The sequence below is a fragment of the Pristiophorus japonicus genome, chromosome 1, assembly GCF_044704955.1.
Source record: "Pristiophorus japonicus isolate sPriJap1 chromosome 1, sPriJap1.hap1, whole genome shotgun sequence".
Lineage (NCBI taxonomy): Eukaryota > Metazoa > Chordata > Chondrichthyes > Pristiophoridae > Pristiophorus > Pristiophorus japonicus.
In genome coordinates, this window is record NC_091977.1 from 54,459,511 (window position 1) to 54,479,463 (window position 19,953).

The 19,953-nt window shown below is 45.5% G+C and overlaps 1 long non-coding RNA gene and 1 other non-coding gene across 2 annotated transcripts; one reads left to right on the forward strand and one right to left on the reverse strand.

Annotated features, from left to right (window-relative positions):
- Positions 1-672: 672 nt before the first annotated feature.
- Positions 673-837, reverse strand: LOC139278504 (U1 spliceosomal RNA). Its single transcript, XR_011596287.1, has one exon. It is a non-coding gene; the product is annotated as a U1 spliceosomal RNA (small nuclear RNA).
- Positions 838-4,226: 3,389 nt separating this feature from the next.
- LOC139263844 (uncharacterized) lies at positions 4,227-11,465 on the forward strand. The gene is made up of 2 exons (XR_011593229.1): positions 4,227-5,604; positions 10,067-11,465. It is a non-coding gene; the product is annotated as an uncharacterized lncRNA (long non-coding RNA).
- The last annotated feature ends 8,488 nt before the right edge of the window (positions 11,466-19,953 follow it).

Here is a 19,953-nt window from a genome sequence, read left to right on the forward strand (position 1 = left end):
TTTCAGGGAGTGCAAAAGTATCGCCGGGCGAAAAATAATTTTTGCTCCTGGGAACTTCCTCTTTAGCGCTCGAAGAGGGAAATGGAGTGCTATGTCAAGCGCGATCACTTCCCTTAGAGCACTAAAGTGAGTGAGAGGGGTGATAGTGGCCGAGTACTGAACACTGTTTCGTGCAGCGCTGCCGTCTTTGATGGCTCCTTCCCTCGCTTAAAGAAAAGGGTCAATGTTGGTTTGAATCAATCTGTGGGGCCATGGGACCTGCACCAGGTGCATAACGGCCCCAAGCAGTCTAAGAGAGTGCAGGGCTGAGGAATAGTGGGTCAAAACAAATCAGAAGGCATCAGAATGGGGAGATAAATAAATTTTGCACTACTTGACCATCACTGCCTTTAAATATCGCTCCCCAAGCGGCCAGCCGAGGTGACAATGCCTCCTGCAGCTGCCGTTGTTGACACCCGGCGATCCTGCAGGGGGCAGGAGCGAATATTACATCCGGGTGGTAACGAGGCGCTGCACACCAAATGATGTCACAATCTACGGGGCGCAAGAGAGTGAGGTGGTAAGTGTAAGCACCAGCGCAAAACCGCCAGGGTAATTCGTGGGTGTTGGTGATTTCACCGCGCCGGTCCGGTAACCCCTTGGTGCCCCATTACTGCCCCCGCAGGCGCTAACAGGAGGTGCAAACCAGGCTAATTTCTCCCCTACCACAAATTTTGTAGTTGAGTATCCCGCATTTGGGGACATCGCAGGCATCAGCACACCCCAAGTGCAATGGGCTAGCCTCGTCCTGAGAGAACCACCTTCTTGATCATGGTCTCTCCGTTGCCAGGTAAGTATACTTTCTTTAGCAGGAGCAGCTGCTAACCCCGATTTTAAGTCATATGCTATTGTCCACATGTAAGTAAAATTATTTTTTTCTCATGTGTGCACTTTAAACAGGTACATGCACAATACGTATGTAGAGATTGGTATAAAAGATGAAGGGGGCAACATTGCACCCTCTGCAACATCTAGATAAGTATATGACATTGTTTTCTGCTGTTAGTTTTTGCCTCACAATTTCAGTTAGTATGGTGTGTGTGAACAAACTATGCTGAGAAAGGCATAGATACCGTTAATAGTACAATGGTTGATCTGATCATGGATTCAGCTCCACTTCCCTGCCTGCTTCCCATAACCCTTTATTCCCTTATCGCTCAAAAATCTGTCTATCTCCGTCTTAAATAGATTCAATTACATCATCATCATCATAGGCAGTCCCTCGAAATGAGGATGACTTGCTTCCACGGCAAAAAAAAGGATGAGTTCACAGGTGTTTTGAATGAAGAACCTGAACTATATCCTCAAGGGTGGAAGATGCCTGTGCGTGGATTTTTTTAACGAGTTAGGTGAGCAATATTGTGGGCGATATGTGTGCGAGGTGGTGAAATTGACGCAGGGCGATCTCATGGCTGCTAGTTTCGGTAAATATGCTCTTTACGACAAAAAAAAGTGGGCGGGCGTTAATATTGAATCTTGGCGTTAAATCCGTGCAGAAAGTAACGCTGGGTGATATTATGGGCGTTGAATTCGCCCATTCTGTTGATTCCGCCCCAAAAAAGTGGGCAGGCGGTAATATTTTTTCCCACCGTTAAGCACATGGGGAAAGTAACGCTCGGCGATAAGTTTCCTAAAAATGCCCGCTAGTTTCCATTTTGTGCCAAAATGGGCTATATATGGGCGTTATATGTCATTTCAGCAATAAAATGGGCATTAAGTGGGCGTTAAAAATATTTTAAAAGTGAAGGTTCTAGCCCATAGTCTCAGAATAAGGGGCAGCCCATTTAAAACTGAGATGAGGAGGAGTTTCTTCTCTCAGAGGGTTGGAAATCTATGGAATTCTCTGCCCCAGAGAGCTGTGAAGGCTTGTGACCCAGAGAGCAGCGTGGAGGCATGCCACTACAAGGTACAGCGCGAGCTGGTGCAGGAGAGCGACAGCAGCGAAGAGTGATGCCAACAAGGTCCAAAGCGGTGATTGGAGCATGGGCAGATACAGCAGGAGTGGCGAGAGACTGTGGAGGGATGTGATCGGGGCCCAGGGGAGGCGTGAGTTCAGGGCCAGGGGCCCAGGGGCAGCACGGGTCAGCCCACACTGCGATATGTGTGCGCGCTAGGTCCGTGCAGCAGAGCAGGTCTCCAGTCGTCTTGGGTAATCCTTGCCACTGGATCAAGACCTAGCTCTGTCAAGCCCATGTGGTGACTGGTGTGTAAGGACCACCACACAGTTAAAAACAATCCACGCACAGGCATCTTCCACCCTTCAGGATGTAGTTCAGGACCTGGAATTTTAGGTCCTTCATTGGAACACCTGTGAACTTATCTGTTTTTGGCATGGAAACAAGTCATCCTCGTTTCGAGGGACTGCCTATGATGATGATGATGACCGGTGCTTGCACACATCGTACGCACCTATAGAGACCACGATTTTAGGCCCACTATTTTCTGACAGGCCTCGGGAGAATACAACTGGTGGGAGAGGTAAAATGAGTGTAAGTCAAATTTAAAGGAATGAGGACAATTAAAGGGGAGTGTCATAACAGGAAGACAAAAATTCAGAACATCTTTGAGGAGCATCTACTCAATCCATTAATAGCCTTTGCCAAGGCTGACAAGGCAAAGGGTTAAGAATTTGCTGGCCACAACGAAGAGAAAGGGTACCCAAGGTGCAGGTATGAATCTGCAAGCAAGTGATGGAGCAGCTTAGCAACCGATCAATTATTGGACAGCTGCAATCAAGGTGGTACTGCATGAGGTTCTTGCGAGGAGGGCTGTCCTCGGTACCACTTTAGAGTAACGACTTCATTCATCCACTCAATCTTTATGCTCCCTATCCCCAAGATTTGGAAAGTGATTTCTTTGAAGTTAGGCACTTAAATTTGCTGAGCCCACCTCCCATGCAGATTTGCTGCCCCCTGTTACGTCTTGACTCTTAAGCAGAAAGGTAATGTTGAGATGCTGGAGGTTTGCGGGTCACAGTGACACTCAATTGCCTACTCTGCTTCCTAGCATTATGTAGGTAATTTTTTTTTTCAAAAATGTACTTTATTCATATAAAATTATCACAATACATGGAAAATAGTTCAGTACCTTGCGGTCAGCAATTCCATACAATTCGTTTGGATGCTGACAGCAGTTCCGTAAAATGCACGAGCGTACATTTCATTTCAAGGTATAATTTATTACAATCCGTAAATCACGTTACATGTAGTACTGTGCAAATAAGGGTATTACATGGAGCAGATAAGAACAGGTTTACATTACATTCCAGGATACATATCAATACCAATCACGAATCAATACATTTCAATAACGATCACGAATCATGCTGCATGTAGCACTATGCAGATGAAAGCAATACACAGAACGGGTGAGGCTACTATTGTGTTCCTAACACAGATGAGACTGCACACAGGGAGGTTAAAGTAACATGACCCCAGTCTTTAATAAGACATTCCAGAGTGAGGAACAGGCCTTAGTGGTCGGCTTATGTACAGTGCTCCCAAGGGATGTTGGGATCTCTTGGGACTTCAGGGGATGAGCTCCCTGGTGGCGGAACATGGGAGTGCATGTTTTACAGATACACAACATCACTCCCCCCGCCAAAGTCAAAGTGAAAACTATTTACAAGGTGAGGCGGTCGGGAGCCTTTCTTTCCCTGGTGGACCGCCTCGGTATGTGGATATCTGAACGGAATATATGGAATTAAGGACAGTAAAGTAAACGGGATATATGAAAATGTATAAGCCATGGAAGAATAGCTGGGAGAATGTCAGATTGCAAATAGTGCAACATCAGCATAGCTAACAATCTGTCTCAAGGTTTCAAGTCACTGATCCTGCCAATAATATATAATTGTAACATGAAATACATCTGCAGAATTGCAAGGTCTCAGTAAATAGTCACACCATTAGATTGAAACATTTGGAGGCAATACTTGAGCTTTCAAGAAGAACATCTCATATAGATTGACTAATGAGTGGCTGAGTTAGACTGTCAATCCATTTGTATTTTGTTATCTGATTTCAAAACTGTATAACTGTTAACGCTTTACGATGTAACTTCACCTATCCGTAGGGAGTGTGTACGCTCTATCCAGAGAGTATATCTTCTGTCTGATAGGTCTTACTGGCCGGTAATAAAGACTGCTTTGTTCAAAGCACAAGAGGTATTCGACTCAGTAATTTTACTGAACCAGATTGAAGTAAAAGAATCCAGGAATTAACATTTGGTGTCAGAAGTGGGATCTCAACGGACGACTGCCGAAAACTTGCGAATTAAGAGCCAGACTAGCCTTGGACGAGACGAGGGGAAAATGGCCACTGGAGTGAGTATGATTTCAATACTGCTCCAGTTTCCCCCGGTTTCAAAAGTCTGAGGAAAGTTTGGCCACTCGCTGGTTCTCAGGTAGTGTCTGAACGAGATCCAGGACAATCTGGTGAATACCTTTCAAACTTAGAATAGGGATAGAGATAGGGAAATTGTGTGATGACGCAAACCAAGCGGCGACTTGGAAAGATAGTTAGAGCTAGATAGGGATAGATGATCAATCATGGATCCAAAAAAAAAAAATTAATAGGAAAGAAAAGAGACTCTTGTGAATGTCTGTTTAAATGAGAAATGCTTCTGTGACTTTTACTGTAAAAAAAAAGCCGGGGAGTTGTGGTTTGTTTTATCTCAAACAGAATGAAAGTTTGTTTTAACCCTTCGTAGTGTTGTCCTGTATGTGGGAAGTTTAAGAGTGTGAACCTTATTGAATTACGTATATTCGGATGATAAGTTACGGAGCCAGGAAATGCCCAAAGGATAGATTTGTTAAAAAAGAAAAAATTACATGGTCCCGGTGGTTAAAAAAAAAAAGAAAAAAACTTGTTGAAAGCAAACATTCAGAGAAGGCACAGCAAAACAACTGAGATGGATTCAAAAGGATTTTTTTTTAAAAAATTATATTAAATAACACGACCTTGAGGCTGAAACAATTGAGATAACGAAAAGCAGTCCACAGCCTACGTGCCAGACTTCTCTCTAGTTATAAAAAAAAGTAACGTACTAAATAGGTGCTGAAAGAAAAAAAATGTTCTGAGATTTTAAATTATGAAAAATATAAAATCACTCCTGTCCAATTGGCAGAAAAAAAACTCCATTAAATTAGGGCTTTCATTGACTGATTGAATTTAAACTGCGCAGTAACGCGAAAGGATAGGGAAATTTGGAGACTGAAAGAAATTAATTGAGGCTCATAAGAAATCAAAATGAGAAAATTAGGCTCACAGGGAATAAAATGGGGATTTAAATAGAAGATAGGTGTTCAACTCAGGTACGACGTCGACCTTGTATATCACTTGGCCCGTCTAGGCTCTGATTGAATTTTAAAAAAAAACCCCCGCAGCAACTCGGAAGGTAGGGCCGAAGCGAACACGCAGTAACGTAAACGCGCAGTGAAGCGAACGCGCAGTGACATCAACGCGCAGTGACGTAGACGCGCAGTGACGTAAACGCGCAGTGACGCCGACGCGTAGTGACGCAGAGGCGCAGCAACGCGAATCGCGAAAGTCAGTGCTAATGGCAGTAAGTCTGTAAGTCTTAAAGTGTTTAGAGTTTTAAGTAAAGTTAAAGTATCTTAACTCGCGCGGCGACGCGAGCCACGGGTCGATGCGGATTGCGCGGCGACGTGAACTGCGAGGCAACGCGGATTGCGCAGCGACGTGAACTGCGAGGCGACGTGGTAGTTTAGTATTGAGATCGCGCGGTGACGCGGACCGTGCGGCGACGCGGGTAAGTGTTAGAAGTCTTTGTCTATTTTGTAAATCGCACGGCGACGCGAACCGCGCGGCGACGCGGGTACATGTTAGAAGTCTTTGTTTACCTTTTAAAGTTAAAGTATCTTAACTCGCGCGGCGATGCGAGCCACGGGTCGACGTGGATTGCGCGGCGACGTGAACTGCGAGGCAATGCGGATTGCGCGGCGACGTGAACTGCGAGGCGACGTGGTAGTTTAGTATTGAGATCGCGCGGCGACGCGGACCGTGCGGCGATGCGGGTAAGTGTTAGCATTAGTAAAGTTTGGTTATTTGGAGTTAGTTAAAGTCCGTGTTAGTTCTGTAAAGTCTGTGTCTATTTTTAAGTTTGTTTAAATTGCATGACGACACGAACGCGTAGCGACACAGTAATACGAGGGGCAGTGTGAAAATGGGTAATCAGTTAGATAAAACCACGGATGCGGATAATCCGCTACAAAAGCTATGTGAGGAATTCCCTGAAAGAGCTGAAGACTTTAGAAAATTATCAGGAGCCCTGAACAAATTATTAGGGGATGACCAGTGGCCTCTAAGTGACACTAGAAGCGTAGAGGTTAAAAAAAAAAAGCACAGGGATTAATTTGGAGAAGGGGACGAGGAAAAGGGGATAAAAAAATGTAATTGCAACCTGGCGACATTATTGTCAGAAATTAAAAGATGCATCACTTCTATCGAGTTGGCAAACAAATGCTATTAAATTAGGACTTGCATTGACAGAGGGAACACATGTTAAAACTGTAGACGTCTTTAAAAAAAAAAAGAAGAATGAATGTGCGCACGAGAAACTTGCTAAGAGATCCTCTGGGACCTCTGAGAAAGGTATTGATCAACTACAAGTTAAAATGGCTGGCTTTGTGTTAACCGAGGCTGATGATGAAATTGATGAGTGGCCACTGACTCAGCGCCCAACGGCGCCTCCCGCACCCCCTGGCCTCTTGCTCCAGTCCTCTTCCCAACACCCTCCACCTAACACTCCGGTAAAAAGAGTTAGGAACAACCACATATCACCAAAGCAACAAACCCAAACTGACTCCTCATCCTCTGATAGCGATTCGGATCCCCAGTTTACAAGCAATACAGCCGAAAGGACCAGATCTCACACTCGAAAGGGCAGAACTATATCTCAACATCACAAACAGTCCCGTAAATCTTCTAGTCAACCTACCAGTCCAAGTTGTGAAAGACATAGCAAACACCCCCGCCGATCGAGACGCAGAACTGTCAAGCAGTCAGACAGCTCTGAAACATCCACCGGCCTAGAAATGATTTCCAAGATCCCAAAGTCCCGACACCAATTCCCTGTCAGACCAATGCCAAACCCTGATGCACAACAAGCTGCAGACCAACTCTCTATAGATGTCTGTGATCTTCAAACAACTATTTGATTGCTCACGCTATCCGGACAGATGGAAAGGGCAGTTAGATATTATTGGCAGAAAAAGAAAGGGGAGGGTGGAGGTGCGCCCCCAACCCTGGTCAAGACTGAATACGTGACTAGAAAGGAAGAGCCATCTCGGGAGGAAGGATCAATAGAACCGCAGTGTTGCATACAGGATTGGATGGATAAGCAAGGATACGGTTATACTAAACAACCAAACGGCCCGAGCCCTGCTAATAAACCTCCCTATTGTCCCCGGCATGGTATGGGAAGAGGCCGGGACTGGGTAAGAGGAATTGACTGTTTTAATTGTGGGCAGGAAGGACATTGGAATAAAAATTGCCCCTACCGTCAGCATGGAAAAGGAAGAGGAGGAAGAGGAGGGGGGCAAGGGGGGAGAGGAGGATCTTACACTAACTTCTCCCAGAACAACCCCTTTGGTCAATTGTCCCCCGATTGACTACGCAGCTTGATTGTGCAGGGATCCTCCCCGGACGACGAACCCATTCTGAATGAGTGGCAACCCTTTTCGATAGATACGGGAGCCTTCATGTCTTCTGTACAATCAAAGCTTAAACTCCCTGCTTCTACTGAAACACAGGAACTTTCAGGATTCCTGGGACAAATCTCGACATTCCCAGTGTCAGAACTAGTTAAAGTGGGTTACCAAGAAGAATTGGTAGAACATCGATTTGTCATCACTACCAATCTGGACTGTAACTTGATGGCTAGAGACCTCCTTTGCAAATTCCAGTTGCATTTGGAGTGTGGAGATAATGGGATTATTGTAAAACAGGAAACCCTTAAGCGGCAGTATTATACCACTAGAACCCCTCAGTGGTGGTCTCTGGACCTGCCGCAGGCACCCTATCACGTGACCCTAGCATACGATCCCAGTGGAAAGAATCAGGACCTGCAGAACTTTTATCAGGATCACGAAGGGGAAGTGAAGGGAATTCTATTAAGGGCTAGAGTGACTGGACTGGAAAGAGAGGCAGATTTTGTGGAAATGGATAAGAATCTGTGGAAACAGCCCCTAACAATGGCACCGCATATTGCTCGTGAAGTATTAGCCCCTCACCATGCTAAGGATTTGGGAGTTATGGTACGCAAGGCCATAGATGAGGCTGACCCTACCAGCCAGGATGTGCAAATCATAAAACATGGCCGAACAGTCCAATTTCATGGGGACCCCGAGAAGGTCTTAAGGACTCTACAGCATCATACTGGCTCCGGCATACCTGACTATGTGGATCCTCATGTGTGGGCAGAGGACCCCTCCCAAGTGGGTTATACTCCCATTGATCCGATTGAGATCCCAGTGCAGGGCAATCAGACAGAACCCACTGAAATCACAGGCAATCCTAAACTGACCTTTCGGCACTGTACTGCAATTAATCCGGCCTGTTTTCTTACTGAGCCACCCCAAGATGAGGAAGAACCCAGTCATGATTGCTTATCTTTAATTTAAGAGGCCACATCAGTTAGGGAAGATTTAGTTGATGTACCAATGGAAGATCCAGACTGTATTCTTACTGAGCCACCCCAAGATGAGGAAGAACCCAGTCATGATTGTTTATGTTTGTTGACGGAAGTACTTCTATTAATCCAGAAGATACACAAATCTCAGGATACGCCATAGTAAACCAGGAGAATCAGGTCTTGGAATCTGCTGCTTTGAAACCGCCTATTCTGCTCAACAAGCTGAACTATTCGCCCTCACCCAAGCCTGTATCTTGGCCAAAGATCTCAAAGTCAATATCTATACCGACTCTAGGTATGCCTTTGGGGTGGCGCATGATTTCGGACAATTATGGAAAAATAGGGGATTCCTAACCTCACAGGGGAATGAGATATCTCATAAACAGTTAGTATCTGATTTGTTGCAAGCCCTCATGTTCCCCAAACGCATTGCCATTGTACCAAGAGGCCAAACAGGCCTCTCGTGACCAACAGATGGTAGTGCCCAAAATTATGAGTCAGACTAAAAATCCTGCGAAGGATAAGTTAGCCTCGGAAAAACCAATGCCAACCATCCAAGATGTTATAAAAGCACAGGGGGACGCTCCTGAAAAAGATAAACTGTTGTGGAAATATTATGCATGTACTTATGACAATGTTTCTAAACTCTGGACCACTCCCGCGGAACAGACTTGCATGTCTGACGAGTTGGCCTCATGGGTTACAGAATGTCTGCATTTTGCTACTCATTGTGGAGCAAGGGCAACAAGTGATACGCTTTTGGCTACTTGGTGGCACCCTAGACTCCAGGCGCTCACCCAGAACATCAGTAGTCATTGCCTGATTGGCCAGCAACATATTCCAGGGAAGGGAGTCCCCTGTGATTGGGGTAAAACGCCCCTACCCGAAGGTCCCTTTGAGACATTTCAGTTGAACTACATTGAGTTGCAAAAAGTTCAGTGTTACAGATATGTGTTAGTAATAGTAGATGTGTTTAGCAGATGGATTGAAGCCTACCCTAACCTGGACGATAAGACTCAGACTGTTGTTAAGGTGTTAATGAGGGAAATTGTTCCTAGATATGAGATCTCAGCTAGACTGATGACCACCTATGTTCTTTCTCTGACTCAGGCTCTGCGACTAGTTCACAACCAGGTTCAAGATGCTCACCTCGACCTCCCAGTTTTACCCGAATTGTCCCTCGTGGCACCAGGGAAGTATGGATTCGGAAGGGATTAGAGCCACAATGGGAGGGGCCTTTTTAGGTGTCACTCACTACCCCCACTGCAGCCAAGGTTGAGGGGAAAAGTGCCTGGGTTCACCTGCACCACTGCAAGCTCATCACCATTTAAACAAATTTTGCTGGTTAGTCTAATTCCTGTTTCTGTTCCAGATCTCCTCCTCCCTATAGCTGAACAAGGCAGTTGAAGGAGGATCAGTTTGAACTCTTACCTGTCAGACAGCCAAATACACTGACGGAGACCTGAAGGGAAATGTGAAAACAGAACTCTTTTTATCAGCTAAATAATTGGACTATTTATAAGATGAGACTGTGTCTGTATGCTACTGTCTGCATAATAGTGTTGATATATGACAGTTTTGGTGCACGGGAAGGAAGACAAAGGCGAGAGCTCCATGTAAACACCTTTTTGTATATGTCTTACGTTTATGCGGAAAAAGGGCACTTCACTAGATGCTGGGTGTGTTCACATATCCCTATACATTCCAAAGGGGGAATTCCTTTGCGCACCGTTCCACTGACCCTAACTGAGACTGTTAGATGGATTCAAAGAAACGATATTGGAACAGGTAGCTAACCGCACTGCTGAGGCTCTGGAGGGCATCACAGCTGAAATGGTAGCGATAAGGACCGTAGCATTACAAAACCGAATGGCCCTCGATTACCTGTTAGCTGAGAAAGGGGGAACGTATGCCCTGATAGGATCTGAATGTTGCACTTACATTCCTGATAGTTCAGAAAACAATAACCCACCTTGCCGATCACATAAGGAGGGAGGTGAAAAAGTTATCCACACCAGCAAAAGAACTTAGCAGGTTTGATTGGTTTCTGGGTGGATCTTGGAGATCCTATCTAATACATGGGGCAATTGTTCTCATCATAATAATTACCTGCTGTTTGATTGTTGGTTGCATTAACCTCTGCTGTAAAGCAATGACAAGGTTAGCAGACCCTCTTGTGGTCAAGGGTTCCCGGATTATGATCCAACAAACTAGAGAACTACTCAACAATGCAATACTCATAGAATGATCCTAAATGTTATCATAGAATGATAAAAGGGGGGATGTGGATATCTGAACGGAATATATGGAATTAAGGACAGTAAAGTAAACGGGATATATGAAAATGTATAAGCCATGGAAGAATAGCTGGGAGAATGTCAGATTGCAAATAGTGCAACATCAGCATAGCTAACAATCTGTCTCAAGGTTTCAAGTCACTAATCCTGCCAATAATATATAATTGTAACATGAAATACATCTGCAGAATTGCAAGGTCTCAGTAAATAGTCACACCATTAGATTGAAACATTTGGAGGCAATACTTGAGCTTTCAAGAAGAACATCTCATATAGATTGACTAATGAGTGGCTGAGTTAGACTGTCAATCCATTTGTATTTTGTTATCTGATTTCAAAACTGTATAACAGTTAACGCTTTACGATGTAACTTCACCTATCCGTAGGGAGTGTGTACGCTCTATCCAGAGAGTATATCTTCTGTCTGATAGGTCTTACTGGCCGGTAATAAAGACTGCTTTGTTCAAAGCACAAGAGGTATTCGACTCAGTAATTTTACTGAACCAGATTGAAGTAAAAGAATCCAGGAATTAACAGGTACAAATGTCTGTTCTGGTGTGTTGGCTGTGCCCTCGCTGAGCTGGCGTGTTGTTGGCCCTGCAGGGCTGCTAGGTGAGCCTGGCCTTGCTGGGCTGTTGGGCGTGATGTGTTCGATTTCCTGGTCCAGTGTGGTGTCGTCGATCCTTTGGGTGTGTGTTGTGGGCTCGAAAAAGGTGGTGTCTGCTATGGATTGTTCAGGGCAGTCTGTGAACCGCAGCCTCATTTGGTCCAGGTGCTTTCTGCAAATTTGTCCATTGTCTAGTTTGACTACAAACACCCAATTCCCTTCTTTAGCTATTACCATGCCCACAATCCACTTGGGACCATGTCCATAGTTTAGCACATACACAGGGTCATTCAGATCAATTTCCCGTGACACAGTGGCGCGACCATCGTTTACATTTTGTTGCTGCCGCCTGCTCTCTACCTGATCATGCAGGTTGGGGTGAACCAGCGAGAGTCTGGTTTTAAGTGTCCTTTTCATGAGTAGCTCAGCCGGGGGCATCCCTGTGAGCGAGTGAGGTCTTGAGTGGTAGCTGAGCAGTACTCGGGACAGGCGGGTTTGGAGCGAGCCTTCTGTGACTCGTTTAAGGCTCTGTTTGATTGTTTGTACTGCCCGCTCTGCCTGCCCATTGGAGGCTGGTTTAAACGGGGCCGAGGTGACATGTTTGATCCCATTGCGGGTCATCAATTCTTTAAATTCGGCACTGGTGAAACATGGCCCGTTGTCACTGACCAGTATGTCAGGCAGGCCGTGGGTGGCAAACATGGCCCTCAGGCTTTTAATGGTGGCGGTGGCGGTGCTTCCCGACATTATTTCACATTCAATCCATTTTGAAAAAGCATCCACCACCACCAGGAACATTTTACCAAGCAACGGGCCCGCATAGCTGACATGGATCCTCGACCATGGGCTGTAGGGCCAGGACCACAAACTTATTAGTGCCTCTCTGGGAGCGTTGCTCAACTGAGCACATACGCTGCATTGCCGTACACAGGACTCTAAGTCAGAGTCGATACCGGGCCACCACACGTGAGATCTGGCTGTCGCTTTCATCATTACTATACCCGGGTGTGCGCTGTGGAGATCCGAGATGAACGTCTCCCTGCCCTTTTTGGGTAGCACTACGCAGTTACCCCACAACAGGCAGTCTGCCTGAATGGACAGCTCGTCCTTTCGCCGCTGGAATGGCTTGATTGGCTCTTGCATTTCAACGGGGATGCTGGCCCAGCTCCTATGCAGCACACAGTTTTTTACTAGGGACAGCAGAGGATCTTGGCTGGTCCAAGTCTTAATCAGGCGGGCCGTGACAGGTGATTTATCATTTTCAAACACTTCCATGACCATCAACAAGTTTGCAGGCTGCGCCATTTCCACCCCCGTGGTGGGCAATGGTAGCCGACTGAGAGCATCCGCACAGTTTTCGGTGCCTGGCTGTGGCGGATGGTATAGTTATACGCTGGTATCGCGAGTGCCCACCTTTGTATTCGGGCTGAGGCATTAGTATTTATCCCCTTGTTTTCAGCGAACAGGGATGTGAGGGGCAAGTGATGGTTTCCAGCTCAAATTTGAGGCCAGATAGGTACTGATGCATTTTCTTTACCCTGAACACACACGCTAATGCCTCTTTCTCAATCATGCTTTCGGCCCTCTCGGCCTTAGACAAGCTCCTGGAAGCATAGGCGACAGATTGCAACTTCCCCGCAATGTTAGCTTGTTGCAATACGGGTAAGCCATTCAATTTTACGTTTAGCATTATAGGTGGACATTTTGTTGAAAATGTGTGGTCCCCGTGTACTTCAGCATCTGCCTCCTCTCTCTGAGGCTCGAAATTGCTGTGACTATGGACCGACCTTCCTCTGCCACGTGGTGATTAGCAGGTTTTGCAGAGCTTGCAGCTCATTTGCAAGCTTGTTGGAGGTGCCCCATTGTTCCACAGCTCTTGCAAACATGCCCTTTGAAGCGGCATGAATAGACTGAATGGAAGCCTCCACAACGCCATCAAGGTGTGAATTGCCTTGCATTCATCCTTTGTTGGGGACTCTGAGTCATCTGGGTCACCTGGGGCCTGCTGGCAGTTGCAGACTTGTTGGTTCTGCCCTGTACATTTCTGCTCGCAAACACAGTTCCAGTTAATTTGTGAACATTGCTAGCACTTGTGCGCTGAGAGATTTGTTTGGTGTTATCACTGGTGGACATAAACGCCTGTGCTGTCGCAATGGCCTTACTGATGGTCGATGTCTCTACAGTCAAAAATTTTCGTAGGATGGTCCCGTGGCCAATGCCCAGTACAAAAAAGTCTCTGAGCATTTGCTCCAGGTAGCCATCAAACTCACATTGTCCTGCAAGTCGCCTTAGCTCGGCAACGTAGCTTGCCACTTCCTGACGTTCAGATCGCTGGCACGTGTAGAACCGATACCTCACCATCAGCACGCTCTCCCTCGGGTTAAGATGCTCCCGAATCAATGTACACAGCTCCTCATATGACTTATCTGTGGGTTTCACCGGAGCCAGAAGATTCTTCATGAGGCTGTAGGTCGGTGCCCCGCAGACTGTGAGGAGGACCACTCTCCTTTTTGAAGCGCTTCCTTCTCCGTCCAGCTCGTTGGCTACAAAGTACTGGTCTAGCCATCCGACATAGGCTTCCCAGTCCTCACCCTCCGAGAACTTCTCCAGGATGCCCACAGTTTGCTGCATCTTTGCGTTGGATTCATATTCTCGTCGGCAGTTATTGTGTTCCTAACACAGGGAGGCGAAAGTAACAGTGACCTCAGTTTTTAATAAGACACTCCAGAGTGAGGAGCAGGCCTTAGGGGCCGGCTTATATACAGTGCTCCCAAGGGATGCTGGGATCCATTGGGACTTCAGGGGATGAGCTTCCTGGTGGCGGAACATGGGAGTGCATGCTTTACAGATACACAACAGATACATTTACATTTCTTTACAAGTTACTAAACAATGCAGAACTTTCATTATACATGGCACCACACAGGTGTTTTTCAGTACATGGTGCTCTATGTATACAAGCAGATTATCACGTACAGCCCGAGGGGGGTCTGGTTCCATCTCCTGGGTTTACCATGGCAGAATGGCCTTAAACTGTGGCTCTTCCCCATCGTGCCTTTGCGGCGACTGCATCAACGTTTAGTGCGTCCCTCAGCACGTTCTCTGGACCTTGGATAGCGCAAGTCTGCAATACTCGGCCATGGACATCTCCTTACTCTGGAAGACCAGCAATTTTTGGGAAGACCAAAGTGCGTCTTTCACCGAGTTGATGGCTCTCCAGCATGATGATGTCTGTCTCTGTGTGCGTTCCTGGGAACAGTCTGCATAGCACAGAGTCCTGTGTTACAGAGCTGCTAGGGATGAACCTCGACAGCAACCACTGCATCTCTTTCCAGACCTGCCTTGCAAAGGTGCAATTCTGAAGGAGGTGGATGACAGTCTCGTCCGCACCACAGCCGACTCGGGGGCAGAATGCCGTGGCGGTGAAACCCCGGCTGAGCATGAAGGATCTGATGGGTAGGACCCTTCTCACCGCCAACCAAGCTACATCTTGGTGCTTGTGTGAAAGCTCTGGCGATGAGACATTCTGCCAAATGAGTTCGACAGTCTGCTTGGGGAATCACCCGACAGTATCCATCATCCCCTTCTTCCGTAGGGCATCCAGGACCTTGCGTGCCAACTTGAACATACATCACACAGTCAGGCTTTGTTAAAAGCTTACTTTATGAGTTCACCTTTACAGGAGCTAATGTGACAATAATTCCACTTTTGAGTAGCGATTACAAAGTTCGACCTGCTATATAGTAATTGTGCATATGAAGCTAGAAAAGTGTTGTAAGTGCTTTGCATGCAATCTCAATCAAGGTACAATAGGTTGCGAGAAACTGTTTATAGTATGTATGCTTTGCCTACCTACTTTGCCTTGAGAAATGTTGGGTGAGATTCCCTTATCAGATTTACTGATATTGCCCAACATTTTCCTGATCAGTTTTCTGGTCTCTGGAAATTGAATGTCACATTAACCTTTTATGCCACCTCCTTTCATTCAGCCCAGGGCAATGATTGTTTTTGTTCTCTTTATGTAACAACTGCTCCACAACCTCTTCAGGGAATAGAGGGACTGACTCTTTGGCCTTTTTTCTTCTGCACTGCAATATGCTTCTATTTAATGTGCACCTGCAACCCTTTAACACCTGCTGCTGCACAAGTATTTCCTGCCCCCGTGAGCTTCTAACTGTAAGCCCAGTCTAGGGTGTGAATATGTAATGAGGCAGGTAGGAAAAGACAGAACTGAGGGGCCGAGCCCGGGCTGGCAGCAGCCCGCAGTATATCTGAGGAACCAGGGGGAGCACTCTGTTTCTGGCTCCACTGAAAAAGCACAAATTTGCATATGAATTTTGCATTGGAGTCTGACAACTGGCATAGGACCACAATTTGTACAGTACAGCAGCCTTACGCCAATGAATATGGCATCAGACGGGCCTTGGGTGTGAATGGAATGGCCGAGGTACCGCCCAGGGACCTTCCCCATCCCCCCCGCTCGCCCCCCGCCGCAAAATTCAACTCCAGGCTGCCCGTATTTCGGGTGCAAAACGCACAGCCATGAGTTGAATTTCTTCCCGTGTCCTTATGTCATCATCCTCTGTAAAATTAATTCTCAATGTAAATTTTATTTCATGATTGTAAAACTACTATTCATCTCACTTCAATTTATTTCCTACTTTCTTTTGCTATGGTCTGTGCATTTGGCTGTTTCACTCTGCATCTCTTGCAGAAAAGAAACCAGTCCCTCATAAGTGACTCTCAGCATCCTGTTAGAATATACACAGATTCTAGCAGTTGGAGCAATATTTAAAAAAAAACCCTCAAAACATTTTGTTAAAGTTTGGAGGACAGAAATGACTGTAATGGGCGATCACTTGCCTTCAAAACAACAGTAACGACACTTCAAAAATAGTGTATTAGCTGTAAAGCACTTTGGGACATCCCGAGGACATGTAAGGCATTAATAAATGCCAATTTGTTTTTGCTTCTTAATGTTGGTATGGTATTCCTCTATCTACTATTTAACACAGGCATTAACGTGTTTATTTTAAAAGGAACATCAAACACATTTATTAAGTATTTACCTGCTAATATTACCAAAGATAATTTCTGGGTTCAGAACATTTTGTAAATATTTTTATTAAAGTTTATAATACGAGAGACCATATATCATATAATAGATTAATAACTTTCAGTACATTTCTGTCAAAAAGTTTTCAATTTAAAAAATATATTGAATACTGTATTGGATTGAGATAACTGCAGCAAATAAGAACAAGGTGTGATTAAATATATTACTGTTTGTTTGCTGTGTTTGAGTTATTGCAACGGGCTCATGACCTCTAGCCACATATTGCCTCAAATATGCTACAAAGATGTAAACACTTCAAATAAAGTTTTTATATCTTTCAAGATTATTAAGCATGAGCCAAGATTATTTGGTCAGCAGAATTACAGTTCAAAGCAGAGTGTTTCAGTTTTGAAACAGAGGCAATGTCAGCCTCATAGTCAGTGCATGGAATTCAGATTTGATTGGAGTAACCTGTAATTTTAATGTAACTTAGCAATAATCAGAAAGTATCTTTAAGCAAACAATACTTTCAACTGCACCTGACTGTATCAGCAACAGATGGAGTATGGTACAATTAATGATTGACAAATTCAAGTTTCAGCAAACACTTACAGCTGTTATTCAGGCTCCACTTTTTAAAAATTCATTCTCAGGATATGGACGTCATTAGCAAGTCCAGCATTTATTGCCCATCCCTAGTTGCCCTTGGTGGTGGTGAGCCTTCTTCTTGAACCGCTGCAGTCCATGTGGTGAAGGTACACCCACAATGCTGTTAGGTAAAAATTTGAAGGACTTTCACCTGTGATGATGCATATCTGAATGGATACCATAAAAGACATAAATAACCTTTTCTATGAATTTTCATTAATGCCATTCATTAATAAATCTCATGGTTATGTTCACAATGAATCATATGATGCGCTGTTTTATACCATACTATATGATACTATAAAATACAGGTGACCTCCTGTGCTATCGTATCTAGAGAAAAATAAAATTGTCTCTTTTCCTACAGCTGTCTCACTCATCCTGTTTTTAAGGTGAGAAATGGGTAAATGGCAGTCGAAAATCACTCTCCTTAAGTCAAGACTAGTTAGTACCATAGAATCACAGGGATAAGGGTGTACTGCAAATGTAAAACTATCCTGTGGGATACCATAGTGAGAAAGGAATCAACAGCAGCAGTTTCACCAGGAGCCCTTCAAAATCATCTTCCCTCACATCCGCACATGTTTTATGAAATGTATTCTTTCATGTCAAAGTTCTCAAATGGCCATTAATATTCCCTTTGAAAAGTTGAAAGATAATAACAAGGAAAAGGAAAGATTTCAAGATGGTTACAGACTATTAAAACTGTTCTCTCTTCTTGCAGGAGAAAATCGCTCATTTGGGCTAATAAGGAAAGGGTATACACATTAAACGGTAGGCCACTTAGAAGTGTAGATGAACAAAGGTGTTATGTTCAGAATAACTCCACAAGACTGTAAGCTCAAACTGTTTTGATCTTGGTCTCTTTAATGTAACTCCAGAGTGAGGAAGCAGCATGGTAGACTGCCTTTTATACCTGCGTGCCCAGGGTGTGCAGATGACCCTTGGTCTCCAACAGGTGCGCCCCCTGGTGGCATGTCTTACACACTAGTAAAGTTTACATACATAACATCACCCCCCCCCCCCCCTACCTAAAGTCTTAGATACAAGTTATTTACAAGTTGAGGTGATCCGGGGCTCTACGTTCCCAAGTTGTTCACCTGAGTTGAAGTCCTGACATGGGTGAGTTGGTCGGATCATTGCTGTACTGCGGTGTGGCTGGTCTGATTGGACTGTCGGCATGGTGGGTTCATCTTCGTGGTTGACAGAGAGGTCGGTTGCTGGCTGGGTGTGTGTTGGTGGATCAGTGATGGTTATGTCCACTTCAAACTGTTCCTGGTTGTCGGTAAATCGCAGTTTGGTCTGATCCAAATGCTTTCTGCACGTTTGTCCGTTCAAAAGTTTGACAACAAACACTCCATTCCCCTCCTTGGCTAAAACAGTGTCAGCAACCCATTTGGGACCATGACTATAATTAAGAACAAACACAGGGTCATTAACCTCAATGTCACGGGATATAGTCGTGCAATCGTGGTACGCGTTATGCCGGGTTTCTACATGATCATTGAGATCCGGGTGGACTAAGGAGAGCCTGGTTTTGAGTGCTCTCTTCATTAACAATTCTGCAGGGGGAACCCCGGTGAGCGAGTGGGGTCGCGTCCGATAGCCGAGCAGAACCCGAGATAACCGGGTCTGCAGGGAACCGTCCGTCACGCGTTTCAAGCTCTGCTTGATAGTTTGGACTGCCCGTTCTGCTTGACCATTGGATGCGGGCTTAAACGGGGCAGACCTGACATGCCTGATGCCATTGCGGGTCATGAACTCGTTGAATTCCGAGCTGGTGAAACATGGTCCATTGTCACTAACAAGGACGACAGGCAAACCATGGGTGGCGAACATGGCCCGGAGGCTTTCAATGGTGGCAGTGGACGTACGTAATGACATTATTATACATTCAAGCGTCGACTGCTACAAGGAACATTTTTCCTAGAAAGGGGCCAGCGAAATCTAAGTGGACGGTTTGGAGGGCCATGACCACAGACTCAATGGGGTCTCCCTTGGTGCATTGCTCAACTGTGAACAAGTGTTACATTGGTGTACGCATGACTCCAATTCCGAGTCAATGCTGGGCCACCAAATGTGCGACCTGGCGATAGCCTTCATCATGACTATGCCTGGGTGGGTACTGTGTAGGTCGCATATAAACGTTTCCCTGCCTTTTTTTTGGCAAAACCACGTGTTTCCCCCATAGGAGACAATCCGAATGGATGGACATTTTAGCCTTGCGTCGGTAAAATGGCTTAATTTCGTCTTGCATTTCCCCAGGAACAACCGACCAGCTCCCATTAAGGAAGCAGCTTTTTACCTGGCTAGTCCAGATCCTGATCTGGCGAGCCGTGACGGGTGACCCCTCGTTCTCAAAAGCATCCATTACAAGAAGCAAGTATGCGGGTTGCGCCATTTCCACCCTGGTGGTGGGTAATGGTAGCCGACTGAGGGCATCAGCACAGTTCTTAGTGCCTGGTCTGTGGCGGATTACATAGTCATACGCAGATAGTTAGTGCCCATCGTTGGATGCGGGACGAAGCATTGATGTTAATAGCTTTGTTTTCTGAGAACAGCGAAATGAGCAGTTTGTGGTCGGTTTCGAGCTCGAACCGGAGTCCAAATAGGTATTGGTGCATTTTCTTAACCCCGTATACGCATGCTAA